This window comes from Camellia sinensis, unplaced genomic scaffold, assembly GCF_055761805.1.
Source record: "Camellia sinensis isolate YWXY unplaced genomic scaffold, ASM5576180v1 Unanchor4, whole genome shotgun sequence".
NCBI classification, from domain to species: domain Eukaryota; kingdom Viridiplantae; phylum Streptophyta; class Magnoliopsida; order Ericales; family Theaceae; genus Camellia; species Camellia sinensis.
Window position 1 is genome coordinate 17027501 of NW_028129277.1, and position 15000 is coordinate 17042500.

Sequence of the window (15000 nt, forward strand, 5' to 3'; positions counted from 1 at the left end):
CCAACATGCCATGCCACGGCCTCGGCCCGCATGCCGTGCCACGGCCTCGGCCCGCATGCCATGCCATGCCACGGCCCGCATGTCTTGCCACGGCGTTGCCAAACATGCCATGCCACGGCCTCGGCCCGCATGCCTTGCGACGGCGTCGCCCAACATGCCATGCCACGGCCACGGCCCGCATGCCATGCCACGGCCTCGGCCCGCATGCCATGCCACGGCCTCGGCCCGCATGCCTTGCTGCGGCGTTGCCCAACATGCCATGCCACGGCCTCGGCCCGCATGCCTTGCCACCGCGTTGCCCAGCATGCCATGCCACCGCGTTGCCCGGCGTGCCATGCCTTAGCCTTGGCCAACATGTCGAGCCACGGCCTCGGCCCGCATGCCATGCCATGCCACAGCCCGCATGTCTTGCCACGGCGTTGCCAAACATGCCATGCCACGGCCTCGGCCCGCATGACGTGCCACGGCCTCGGCCCGCATGCCGTGCCACGGCCTCGGCCCGCATGACATGCCACGGCCTCGGCCCGCATGCCTTGCCACGACGCCGCCCAACTTGCCATGCCACGGCCTCGGCCCGCATGCCATGCCACGGCCTCGGCCCGCATGACATGCCACGGCCTCGGCCCGCATGCCTTGCTACGGCGTCGCCCAACATGCCATGCCACGGCCTCGGCCCGCATGCCATGCCACGGCCTCGGCCCGCATGACATGCCACGGCCTCGGACCGCATGCCTTGCTACGGCGTCGCCCAACATGCCATGCCACGGCCTCGGCCCGCATGCCATGCCACGGCCTCGGCCCGCATGCCATGCCACGGCCTCGGCCCGCATGCCATGCCACGGCCTCGGCCCGCATGCCTTGCTGCGGCGTTGCCCAACATGCCATGCCACGGCCTCGGCCCGCATGCCTTGCCACCGCGTTGCCCAGCATGCCATGCCACCGCGTTGCCCGGCGTGCCATGCCTTAGCCTTGGCCAACATGTCGAGCCACGGCCTCGGCCCGCATGCCATGCCATGCCACGGCCCGCATGTCTTGCCACGGCGTGGCCAAACATGCCATGCCACGGCCTCGGCCCGCATGACGTGCCACGGCCTCGGCCCGCATGACATGCCACGGCCTCGGCCCGCATGCCTTGCTACGGCGTCGCCCAACATGCCTTGCCACGGCCTCGGCCCGCATGCCATGCCACGGCCTCGGCCCGCATGACATGCCACGGCCTCGGCCAGCATGCCTTGCCACGACGCCGCCCAACTTGCCATGCCACGGCCTCGGCCCGCATGCCATGCCACGGCCTCGGCCCGCATGACATGCCACGGCCTCGGCCCGCATGCCTTGCTACGGCGTCGCCCAACATGCCATGCCACGGCCTCGGCCCGCATGCCATGCCACGGCCTCGGCCCGCATGACATGCCACGGCCTCGGACCGCATGCCTTGCTACGGCGTCGCCCAACATGCCATGCCACGGCCTCGGCCCGCATGCCACGGCACGGCCTCGGCCCGCATGCCTTGCTACGGCGTCGCCCAACATGCCATGCCACGGCCTCGGCCCGCATGCCATGCCACGGCCTCGGCCCGCATGACATGCCACGGCCTCGGACCGCATGCCTTGCTACGGCGTCGCCCAACATGCCATGCCACGGCCTCGGCCCGCATGCCATGCCACGGCCTCGGCCCGCATGACATGCCACGGCCTCGGACCGCATGCCTTGCTACGGCGTCGCCCAACATGCCATGCCACGGCCTCGGCCCGCATGCCACGGCACGGCCTCGGCCCGCATGCCTTGCTACGGCGTCGCCCAACATGCCATGCCACGGCCTCGGCCCGCATGCCATGCCACGGCCTCGGCCCGCATGACATGCCACGGCCTCGGCCCGCATGCCTTGCGACGGCGTCGCCCAACATGCCTTGCCACGGCCTCGGCCCGCATGCCATGCCACGGCCTCGGCCCGCATGCCTTGCCACGACGTCGCCCAACTTGCCATGCCACGGCCTCGGCCCGCATGCCATGCCACGGCCTCGGCGCGCATGACATGCCACGGCCTCGGCCCGCATGCCATGCTACGGCGTCGCCCAACATGCCATGCCACGGCCTCGGCCCGCATGCCATGCCACGGCCTCGGCCCGCATGCCATGCCACGGCCTCGGCCCGCATGACAGGCCACGGCCTCGGACCGCATGCCTTGCTACGGCGTCGCCCAACATGCCATGCCACGGCCTCGGCCCGCATGCCATGCCACGGCCTCGGCCCGCATGCCACGGCACGGCCTCGGCCCGCATGCCTTGCTACGGCGTCGCCCAACATGCCATGCCACGGCCTCGGCCCGCATGCCATGCCACGGCCTCGGCCCGCATGACATGCCACGGCCTCGGACCGCATGCCTTGCTACGGCGTCGCCCAACATGCCATGCCACAGCCTCGGCCCGCATGCCGTGCCACGGCCTCGGCCTCGGCCCGCATGCCTTGCTACGACGTTGGCCAACATGCCATGCCACGGCCCCGGCCCGCATGCCATGCCACCGCGTTGCCCGGCGTGCCATGCCTTAGCCTTGGCCAACATGTCGTGCCACGGCCTCGGCCCGCATGCCATGCCATGCCACGGCCCTCATGTCTTGCCACGGCGTTGCCAAACATGCCATGCCACGGCCTCGGCCCGCATGCCTTGCTACGGCGTCGCCCAACATGCCATGACATGCCACGGCCTCGGCCCGCATGCCTTGCTACGGCGTCGCCCAACATGCCATGCCACGGCCTCGGCCCGCATGCCATGCCACGGCCTCGGCCCGCATGCCTTGCGACGGCGTCGCCCAACATGCCATGCCACGGCCTCTGCCCGCATGCCATGCCACGGCCTCGGCCCGCGTGACATGCCACGGCCTCGGCCCGCATGCCTTGCCACGACGTCGCCCAACTTGCCATGCCACGGCCTCGGCCCGCATGCCATGCCACGGCCTCGGCTCGCATGACATGCCACGGCCTCGGCCCGCATGCCTTGCTACGGCGTCGCCCAACATGCCATGCCACGGCCTCGGCCCGCATGCCATGCCATGGCCTCGGCCCGCATGACATGCCACGGCCTCGGACCGCATGCCTTGCTACGGCGTCGCCCAACATGCCATGCCACGGCCCCGGCCCGCATGCCTTGCCACCGCGTTGCCCGGCGTGCCATGCCACCGCGTTGCCCGGCGTGCCATGCCTTAGCCTTGGCCAACATGTCGTGCCACGGCCTCGGCCCGCATGCCATGCCATGCCACGGCCCGCATGTCTTGCCACGGCGTTGCCAAACATGCCATGCCACGGCCTCGGCCCGCATGCCTTGCCACGGCCTCGGCCAACATGCCATGCCACGGCCTCGGCCCGCATGCCATGCCACGGCCTCGGCCCGCATGACATGCCACGGCCTCGGCCCGCATGCCTTGCTACGGCGTCGCCCAACATGCCATGCCACGGCCTCGGCCCGCATGCCATGCCACGGCCTCGGCCCGCATGCCCTTCTACGGCGTTGCCCAACATGCCATGCCACGGCCTCGGCCCGCATGCCTTGCCACCGCGTTGCCCAGCATGCCATGCCACCGCGTTGCCCGGCGTGCCATGCCTTAGCCTTGGCCAACATGTCGTGCCACGGCCTCGGCCCGCATGCCATGCCACGGCCTCGGCCCGCATGTCTTGCCACGGCGTTGCCCAACATGCCATGCCACGGCCTCGGCCCCCATGCCTTGCCACCGCGCTGCCCAGCATGCCAATGCACCGCGTTGCCCGGCGTGCCATGCCTTAGCCTTGGCGAACATGCCACGCCACGGCCTCGGCCCGCATGGCTTGCCAGGGCGTTGCCCAACATGCCATGCCACGGCCTCGGCCCGCATGTCTTGCCACGGCGTTGCCCAACATGCCATGCCATGCCACGCCACGGCCTCGGCCCGCATGCCATGCCACGGCCTCGGCCCGCATGCCATGCCATGCCACGGCCTCGGCCCGCATGCCATGCCACGGCCTCGGCCAGCATGCCATGCCAAGGCCTCGGCCCGCATGCCTTGCCACGGCGTTGCCCAGCATGCCATGCCACCGCGTTGCCCAGCGGGCCGTGCCGCGGCCTCGGCCCGCATGCCTTGCGACTGCCTTGGCCAGCGTGCCATGCCACAGCGTGCCATGCCTTAGCCTTGGCCTACATGCCATGCCACTGCCTTGGCCAGCATGTCGTGCCACCGCCACGGCCAGCATGCCATGCCGGTCCGTTGCCCAGCATGCCACGGCCGTGGCGGCATGGCAAGCCACGGCCTCGGCCAGCATGCCATGCCACGGCCTCGGCCAGCATGCCATGGCACTGTCTTGGTCAGCATGCCATGCCATGGCACCGCCTTGTGCAGCGTTGGCCAGCATGCCTTGGCCGGCATGCCATGCCAATGCCTTGGGCCAACATGGCGTGCCACGGGCTGGGCGAGCACGGCATGCCACGGGCTGGGCGAGCATGCCACGCCACGGCCTTGGCTAGCAGCAAGGCATGCCACGGCCTCGGCGAGCATGCCATGCCATGCCAAGGCCAAGGCCAAAGCCAAGGCCAAGGCAGTGGGCAAGGCTAAGTCCCTGTGCAAGGCATGGCCAAGGCCAAGGCAAAGGCCAAGGCCGCGGGCAAAGGCCAAGGCCAAGGCCAAGGCCATGGCGTGCCACCGCCTCGATCGATCTTTTTGAACATGATTCTTTTATAATCTTACCCAAACCGTGCAACACAATTAAAAATGCACTACAATCAATTTTAAATGTCATTCCCTATTTTTTTGCAATTTTTCTGGAGCTTTTCGAATTTTTAAAGCCCTTATTTGGCATAAAAAAATCAAAATAAAATAAAAAAAATGAAAAAAATAATTTAATAATTTCTATAATTACTAGTGAATCATCCTTTAATTATGGGAATTTTTCCATAATTTTTTGACTATTTTTATTAATTTTTATTATTTTTTAAGTATTAATATCGAAATAAATTAAAATAAAATATTTTCTGTAAAAAAATATTTTTTTTAATTTTTTTTATGGTGTATTAAATTATTTCCTACAACTTTCATGTTGAAAGTTTTGGCAAAAAACCATTACTTTTTAAAAAAACCCCATTATGACTCCTCGAACATGCTTGATGTTTCCTCCTGCCAGATTGAAAAGGGCTTAACAGGCTATTATAAGGGGGGGGGCACCTCCCTTGCCCAGGGCAAGGCAGTGGCAGGTACGCCCCATGTTGGGCGCGGCCTGGGCTGCGGCCTTGGGTTACATGCACTGCGGCTCGACCGCGGCCTGGGCTGCGGCCTGGGGCGGCTCGGCCGCGGCCTTGGGCGGCCTGGACCGCGGCCTTGGGCGGCCTTGCGCGGCCTGGGCGCGGCCTTGGGCGGCCTGGGCGCGGCCTTGCGCGGCCTGGGCGCGGCCTTGGGCGGCCTGGGCGCGGCCTTGCGCGGCCTGGGCGCGGCCTTGGGCAGCATGGCGTGGCATGCGCGCGGGCGTGGGCGGCCTGGCATGCGCGCGGCATGGGCAGCACGGCATGGCATGCGCACGGCCTGGGCGGCCTGGCATGCAGCCGGCCTGGCATGCCCGCGGCGTGGGCAGCACGGCATGGCATGCGCACGGCCTGGGCGGCCTGGCATGCAGCCGGCCTGGCATGCCCGCGGCGTGGGCAGCACGGCATGGCATGCGCACGGCCTGGGCGGCCTGGCATGCAGCCGGCCAGGGCAGCACGGCATGGCATGCGCACGGCCTGGGCGGCCTGGCATGCCCGCGGCGTGGGCAGCGTGGCCTGTGCGAATACCGCGCGCGTGGTCTTTTGACCACGGTGCGCGTGTTGCGCGCATGGTCGCGCACGCCTTTGCACGCCTTCGCACGCAACGCACGTCTAGTGATAAGAACCGCAGCCAAGGCAGCCCAGCCCCAAGGCCAAGGCCAGCAGCATGGCATGCCACGGCGAAGGCAGCCCAGCCAAAGCCAGCAGCATGCCATGCCAAGGCCAGCAGCATGCCATGCCACGGCCAAGGCAGGCCAGCCAAAGCCAGCAGCATGCCATGCCAAGGCCAAGGCCAGCAGCATGCCATGCCACGGCCAAGGCAGCCCAGCCAAAGCCAGCAGCATGCCAAGCCAAGGCCAAGGCCAGCAGCATGCCATGCCACGGCCAAGGCAGCCCAGCCAAAGCCAGCAGCATGCCATGCCAAGGCCTAGGCCAGCAGCATGCCATGCCACGGCCAAGGCAGGCAAGCCAAAGCCAGCAGCATGCCATGCCAAGGCCAAGGCCAGCAGCATGCCATGCCACGGCCAAGGCAGCCCAGCCAAAGCCAGCAGCATGCCATGCCAAGGCCTAGGCCAGCAGCATGCCATGCCACGGCCAAGGCAGGCCAGCCAAAGCCAGCAGCATGCCATGCCAAGGCCAAGGCCAGCAGCATGCCATGCCACGGCCAAGGCAGCCCAGCCAAAGCCAGCAGCATGCCATGCCAAGGCCTAGGCCAGCAGCATGCCATGCCACGGCCAAGGCAGGCAAGCCAAAGCCAGCAGCATGCCATGCCAAGGCCATGGCCAGCAGCATGCCATGCCACGGCCAAGGCAGCCCAGCCAAAGCCAGCAGCATGCCATGCCAAGGCCAAGGCCAGCAGCATGCCATGCCACGGCCAAGGCAGCCCAGCCAAAGCCAGCAGCATGCCATGCCAAGGCCTAGGCCAGCAGCATGCCATGCCACGGCCAAGGCAGGCCAGCCAAAGCCAGCAGCATGCCATGCCAAGGCCAAGGCCAGCAGCATGCCATGCCACGGCCAAGGCAGCCCACCCAAAGCCAGCAGCATGCCATGCCAAGGCCTAGGCCAGCAGCATGCCATGCCACGGCCAAGGCAGGCCAGCCAAAGCCAGCAGCATGCCATGCCAAGGCCTAGGCCACCAGCATGCCATGCCACGGCCAAGGCAGCCCAGCCAAAGCCAGCAGCATGCCATGCCAAGGCCAAGGCCAGCAGCATGCCATGCCACGGCCAAGGCAGCCCAGCCAAAGCCAGCAGCATGCCATGCCAAGGCCTAGGCCAGCAGCATGCCATGCCACGGCCAAGGCAGGCAAGCCAAAGCCAGCAGCATGCCATGCCACGGCCAAGGCAGCCCAGCCAAAGCCGGCAGCATGCCATGCCAAGGCCAAGGCCAGCAGCATGCCATGCCACGGCCAAGGCAGCCCAGCCAAAGCCAGCAGCATGCCATGCCAAGGCCTAGGCCAGCAGCATGCCATGCCACGGCCAAGGCAGGCCAGCCAAAGCCAGCAGCATGCCATGCCAAGGCCAAGGCCAGCAGCATGCCATGCCATGGCCAAGGCAGCCCACCCAAAGCCAGCAGCATGCCATGCCAAGGCCTAGGCCAGCAGCATGCCATGCCACGGCCAAGGCAGGCCAGCCAAAGCCAGCAGCATGCCATGCCAAGGCCTAGGCCACCAGCATGCCATGCCACGGCCAAGGCAGCCCAGCCAAAGCCAGCAGCATGCCATGCCAAGGCCAAGGCCAGCAGCATGCCATGCCACGGCCAAGGCAGCCCAGCCAAAGCCAGCAGCATGCCATGCCAAGGCCTAGGCCAGCAGCATGCCATGCCACGGCCAAGGCAGGCAAGCCAAAGCCAGCAGCATGCCATGCCACGGCCAAGGCAGCCCAGCCAAAGCCAGCAGCATGCCATGCCAAGGCCAAGGCCAGCAGCATGCCATGCCACGGCCAAGGCAGCCCAGCCAAAGCCAGCAGCATGCCATGCCAAGGCCTAGGCCAGCAGCATGCCATGCCACGGCCAAGGCAGGCCAGCCAAAGCCAGCATCATGCCATGCCAAGGCCAAGGCCAGCAGCATGCCATGCCACGGCCAAGGCAGCCCACCCAAAGCCAGCAGCATGCCATGCCAAGGCCTAGGCCAGCAGCATGCCATGCCACGGCCAAGGCAGGCCAGCCAAAGCCAGCAGCATGCCATGCCAAGGCCTAGGCCACCAGCATGCCATGCCACGGCCAAGGCAGCCCAGCCAAAGCCAGCAGCATGCCATGCCAAGGCCAAGGCCAGCAGCATGCCATGCCACGGCCAAGGCAGCCCAGCCAAAGCCAGCAGCATGCCATGCCAAGGCCTAGGCCAGCAGCATGCCATGCCACGGCCAAGGCAGGCAAGCCAAAGCCAGCAGCATGCCATGCCACGGCCAAGGCAGCCCAGCCAAAGCCAGCAGCATGCCATGCCAAGGCCAAGGCCAGCAGCATGCCATGCCACGGCCAAGGCAGCCCAGCCAAAGCCAGCAGCATGCCATGCCAAGGCCTAGGCCAGCAGCATGCCATGCCACGGCCAAGGCAGGCCAGCCAAAGCCAGCAGCATGCCATGCCAAGGCCAAGGCCAGCAGCATGCCATGCCACGGCCAAGGCAGCCCACCCAAAGCCAGCAGCATGCCATGCCAAGGCCTAGGCCAGCAGCATGCCATGCCACGGCCAAGGCAGGCCAGCCAAAGCCAGCAGCATGCCATGCCAAGGCCAAGGCCAGCAGCATGCCATGCCACGGCCTAGGCCAGCAGCATGCCATGCCACGGCCAAGGCAGCCCAGCCAAAGCCAGCAGCATGCCATGCCAAGGCCTAGGCCAGCAGCATGCCATGCCACGGCCAAGGCAGCCCAGCCAAAGCCAGCAGCATGCCATGCCAAGGCCAAGGCCAGCAGCATGCCATGCCACGGCCAAGGCAGGCCAGCCAAAGCCAGCAGCATGCCATGCCAAGGCCAAGGCCAGCAGCATGCCATGCCACGGCCAAGGCAGCCCAACCAAAGCCAGCAGCATGCCATGCCAAGGCCTAGGCCAGCAGCATGCCATGCCACGGCCAAGGCAGGCCAGCCAAAGCCAGCAGCATGCCATGCCAAGGCCTAGGCCACCAGCATGCCATGCCACGGCCAAGGCAGCCCCGCCAAAGCCAGCAGCATGCCATGCCAAGGCCAAGGCCAGCAGCATGCCATGCCACGGCCAAGGCAGCCCAGCCAAAGCCAGCAGCATGCCATGCCAAGGCCTAGGCCAGCAGCATGCCATGCCACGGCCAAGGCAGGCCAGCCAAAGCCAGCAACATGCCATGCCAAGGCCTAGGCCAGCAGCATGCCATGCCACGGCCAAGGCAGCCCAGCCAAAGCCAGCAGCATGCCATATCACGGCCAAGGGCAGCAGCATGCCATGCCACGGCCAAGGCAGCCCAGCCAAAGCCAGCAGCATGCCATGCCATGGCCTAGGCCAGCAGCATGCCATGCCACGGCCAAGGCAGGCCAGCCAAAGCCAGCAGCATGCCATGCCAAGGCCAAGGCCAGCAGCATGCCATGCCACGGCCAAGGCAGGCCAGCCAAAGCCAGCAGCATGCCATGCCAAGGCCTAGGCCAGCAGCATGCCATGGCACGGCCAAGGCAGCCCAGCCAAAGCCAGCAGCATGCCATATCAAGGCCAAGGCCAGCAGCATGCCATGCCACGGCCAAGGCAGCCCAGCCAAAGCCAGCAGCATGCCATGCCATGGCCTAGGCCAGCAGCATGCCATGCCACGGCCAAGGCAGGCCAGCCAAAGCCAGCAGCATGCCATGCCAAGGCCTAGGCCAGCAGCATGCCATGCCACGGCCAAAACAGGCCAGCCAAAGCCAGCAGCATGCCATGCCAAGGCCTAGGCCAGCAGCATGCCATGCCACGGCCAAGGCAGGCCAGCCAAAGCCAGCAGCATGCCATGCCAAGGCCAAGGCCAGCAGCATGCCATGCCACGGCCTAGGCCAGCAGCATGCCATGCCACGGCCAAGGCAGCCCAGCCAAAGCCAGCAGCATGCCATGCCAAGGCCTAGGCCAGCAGCATGCCATGCCACGGCCAAGGCAGCCCAGCCAAAGCCAGCAGCATGCCATGCCAAGGCCAAGGCCAGCAGCATGCCATGCCACGGCCAAGGCAGCCCAGCCAAAGCCAGCAGCATGCCATGCCAAGGCCAAGGCCAGCAGCATGCCATGCCACGGCCAAGGCAGCCCAGCCAAAGCCAGCAGCATGCCATGCCAAGGCCTAGGCCAGCAGCATGCCATGCCACGGCCAAGGCAGGCCAGCCAAAGCCAACAGCATGGCATGCCAAGGCCAAGGCCAGCAGCATGCCATGCCACGGCCAAGGCAGCCCAGCCAAAGCCAGCAGCATGCCATGCCAAGGCCTAGGCCAGCAGCATGCCATGCCACGGCCAAGGCAGGCCAGCCAAAGCGAGCAGCATGCCATGCCAAGGCCTAGGCCAGCAGCATGCCATGCCACGGCCAAGGCAGCCCAACCAAAGCCAGCAGCATGCCATGCCAAGGCTTAGGCCAGCAGCATGCCATGCCACGGCCAAGGCAGGCCAGCCAAAGCCAGCAGCATGCCATGCCAAGGCCTAGGCCACCAGCATGCCATGCCACGGCCAAGGCAGCCCAGCCAAAGCCAGCAGCATGCCATGCCAAGGCCAAGGCCAGCAGCATGCCATGCCACGGCCAAGGCAGCCCAGCCAAAGCCAGCAGCATGCCATGCCAAGGCCTAGGCCAGCAGCATGCCATGCCACGGCCAACGCAGGCCAGCCAAAGCCAGCAGCATGCCATGCCAAGGCCTAGGCCAGCAGCATGCCATGCCACGGCCATGGCAGCCCAGCCAAAGCCAGTAGCATGCCATATCAAGGCCAAGGGCAGCAGCATGCCATGCCACGGCCAAGGCAGCCCAGCCAAAGCCAGCAGCATGCCATGCCAAGGCCTAGGCCAGCAGCATGCCATGCCACGGCCAAGGCAGGCCAGCCAAAGCCAGCAGCATGCCATGCCAAGGCCAAGGCCAGCAGCATGCCATGCCACGGCCAAGGCAGCCCAGCCAAAGCCAGCAGCATGCCATGCCAAGGCCTAGGCCAGCAGCATGCCATGCCACGGCCAAGGCAGCCCAGCCAAAGCCAGCAGCATGCCATATCAGGGCCAAGGCCAGCAGCATGCCATGCCACGGCCAAGGCAGCCCAGCCAAAGCCAGCAGCATGCCATGCCATGCCTAGGCCAGCAGCATGCCATGCCACGGCCAAGGCAGGCCAGCCAAAGCCAGCAGCATGCCATGCCAAGGCCTAGGCCAGCAGCATGCCATGCCACGGCCAAGGCAGGCCAGCCAAAGCCAGCAGCATGCCATGCCAAGGCCAAGGCCAGCAGCATGCCATGCCACGGCCAAGGCAGGCCTGCCAAAGCCAGCAGCATGCCATGCCAAGGCCAAGGCCAGCAGCATGCCATGCCAAGGCCAAGGCCAGCAGCATGCCATGCCACGGCCAAGGCTGCCAGCCAAAGCCAGCAGCATGCCATGCCAAGGCCTAGGCCAGCCGCATACCATGCCAAGGCCTAGGCCAGCAGCATGCCATGCCACGGCCAAGGCAGCCCAGCCAAAGCCAGCAGCATGCCATGCCAAGGCCTAGGCCAGCAGCATGCCATGCCACGGCCAAGGCAGCCCAGCCAAAGCCAGCAGCATGCCATGCCAAGGCCAAGGCCAGCAGCATGCCATGCCACGGCCAAGGCAGCCCAGCCAAAGCCAGCAGCATGCCATGCCAAGGCCAAGGCCAGCAGCATGCCATGCCACGGCCAAGGCAGCCCAGCCAAAGCCAGCAGCATGCCATGCCAAGGCCTAGGCCAGCAGCATGCCATGCCACGGCCAAGGCAGGCCAGCCAAAGCCAACAGCATGGCATGCCAAGGCCAAGGCCAGCAGCATGCCATGCCACGGCCAAGGCAGCCCAGCCAAAGCCAGCAGCATGCCATGCCAAGGCCTAGGCCAGCAGCATGCCATGCCACGGCCAAGGCAGGCCAGCCAAAGCGAGCAGCATGCCATGCCAAGGCCAAGGCCAGCAGCATGCCATGCCACGGCCAAGGCAGCCCAACCAAAGCCAGCAGCATGCCATGCCAAGGCTTAGGCCAGCAGCATGCCATGCCACGGCCAAGGCAGGCCAGCCAAAGCCAGCAGCATGCCATGCCAAGGCCTAGGCCACCAGCATGCCATGCCACGGCCAAGGCAGCCCAGCCAAAGCCAGCAGCATGCCATGCCAAGGCCAAGGCCAGCAGCATGCCATGCCACGGCCAAGGCAGCCCAGCCAAAGCCAGCAGCATGCCATGCGAAGGCCTAGGCCAGCAGCATGCCATGCGAAGGCCTAGGCCAGCAGCATGCCATGCCACGGCCAACGCAGGCCAGCCAAAGCCAGCAGCATGCCATGCCAAGGCCTAGGCCAGCAGCATGCCATGCCACGGCCAAGGCAGCCCAGCCAAAGCCAGCAGCATGCCATATCAAGGCCAAGGGCAGCAGCATGCCATGCCACGGCCAAGGCAGCCCAGCCAAAGCCAGCAGCATGCCATGCCATGGCCTAGGCCAGCAGCATGCCATGCCACGGCCAAGGCAGGCCAGCCAAAGCCAGCAGCATGCCATGCCAAGGCCAAGGCAGCCCAGCCAAAGCCAGCAGCATGCCATGCCAAGGCCTAGGCCAGCAGCATGCCATGCCACGGCCAAGGCAGCCCAGCCAAAGCCAGCAGCATGCCATATCAAGGCCAAGGCCAGCAGCATGCCATGCCACGGCCAAGGCAGCCCAGCCAAAGCCAGCAGCATGCCATGCCATGCCTAGGCCAGCAGCATGCCATGCCACGGCCAAGGCAGGCCAGCCAAAGCCAGCAGCATGCCATGCCAAGGCCTAGGCCAGCAGCATGCCATGCCACGGCCAAGGCAGGCCAGCCAAAGCCAGCAGCATGCCATGCCAAGGCCAAGGCCAGCAGCATGCCATGCCACGGCCAAGGCAGGCCAGCCAAAGCCAGCAGCATGCCATGCCAAGGCCAAGGCCAGCAGCATGCCATGCCACGGCCAAGGCTGCCAGCCAAAGCCAGCAGCATGCCATGCCAAGGCCTAGGCCAGCAGCATGCCATGCCACGGCCAAGGCAGCCCAGCCAAAGCCAGCAGCATGCCATGCCAAGGCCTAGGCCAGCAGCATGCCATGCCACGGCCAAGGCAGCCCAGCCAAAGCCAGCAGCATGCCATGCCACGGCCAAGGCAGCCCAGCCAAAGCCAGCAGCATGCCATGCCAAGGCCAAGGCCAAGGCCAGCAGCATGCCATGCCATGCCACGGCCAAGGCCAAGGCCGAGGCAGCCCATCCGAAGCCAGCAACATTCCATGGCAAGGCCAACGCAGCCCAGCCAAAGCCGGCGGCATGCCATGCCAAGGCCAAGGCCAGCCGCATGTCTTGCCACGGCCTTGTCCCGCAGCGTGGCGTGCCTTGGCCTTGGGCTAGAACATCGCATGCCACGCCCTTGGCAAGCAATCCTGTCCCTCGTGTAATTGCCATTTGGTTTGGCTTTGACTTACGTATATGTTGCCCTGCGAAATGCTTGTCCCTCGGGTAATAGCCGGTTTGGTTGCCTTTGACTTGCGAACACGTTGCTAGTGCTTTCCCTAGTGGAAGCTTGTTGGGAAAAGTATGTCCCTCGGAAGTTGCCTGTTGCGTTTGTTATTTGCATTCGAGCTATCCGATGCTTGCTGGGTTTCTCTAAGAGTTTTTGCACGTTCGTCGGGCTTTTTAATTATTTATTTACTCATAAAAATTATAATAAAATAAATTAAAAATAAAAAAATAATTAAAAAAATTACTATAATTACTAGTGCCTCATCTTATAATTGTTGGAATTTTTCTAGAATTTTTTGAGTATTTTTAGTAATTTTTATTATTTTTTAAGTATTAAAATTGAAATAAATTAAAATAAAATATTCCGGTGGCCAAATATTTTTTATAATTTTTTTTATGGTGTATTAAATTATTTCATACAACTTTCATGTTGAAAGTTTTGGCAAAAAACCATTACTTTTTAAAAAAACCCCATTATGACTCCTCGAACATGCTTGATGTTTCCTCCTGCCAGATTGAAAAGGGCTTAACAGGCTATTATAAGGGGGGGGCACCTCCCTTAAGGCTGGCCAGCATGGCCAGGCCACAGGCCACGCCTATGCCTAGGCGGGCGCTTGGCACATGCCATCGCTTGGCTTGTGGCATTGGCTTGTGGCATCGAAACTACATAGCCAAGCACGGGATGCGTCGAGTGGCGGCCCGCGGCGGTGGCGGTGGCACGTTGGCCTAGGGCAGCATGCCATGCCACAGCCTTGGCCAGCAACATGGCATGCCAAAGCCTTGGCCAGCAGCATGCCATGCCCTGGCCTTGGCAAGCATGTCATGCCACGGCCTTGGCCAGCAGCATGCCATGCCACGACCTTGGCCAGCAGCATGCCATGCCCCGGCCTTGGCCAGCATGTCATGCCACGGCCTTGGCCAGCAGCATGCCATGCCACAGCCTTGGCCAGCAGCATGCCATGCCACAGCCTTGGCCAGCAACATGGCATGCCAAAGCCTTGGCCAGCAGCACGCCATGCCCCGGCCTTGGCAACCTTGCCAAGCCACGGCCATGGCCAGCAGCGTGCTATGCCCCGGCCTTGGCCAGCAGCGTGCCATGCCACGACCTTGGCCAGCAGCTTGCCATGCCCCGGCCTTGGCCAGCATGTCATGCCACGGCCTTGGCCAGCAGCATGCCATGCCACGGCCTTGGCCAGCAACATGGCATGCCGCGGCCTTGGCCGGCAGCATGCCATGCCGCGGCCTTGGCCGGCAGCATGGCAAGCCCAAGCCTTGGTCAGCAGCAGCATGCCATGCCAACGCCTTGGCCAGCAGCATGCCTTGCCACGGCCTCGGCCATCAGCATGCCTTGCCACGGCCTCGGCCATCAGCATGCCTTGCCACGGCCTCGGCCATCAGCATGCCTTGCCACGGCCTTGTCCAGCAGCATGGCATGCCCGGCCTTGGCCAGCAGCATGTCATGCCACGGCCTTGGCAAGCATGCCAAGCCACGGCCTTGGCAAGCATGCCATGTCCCTCGGGTAATTGTACAAGTTGCCTTGCGAAATGCATGTCCCTCGGTTAAATTGCCATTTGGTTGGCTTTGGCGTGCGAACGAGTTGCCTGTGCTTTCCTTGTGGAAGCTTGTTGCGAGAAGTATGTCCCTCG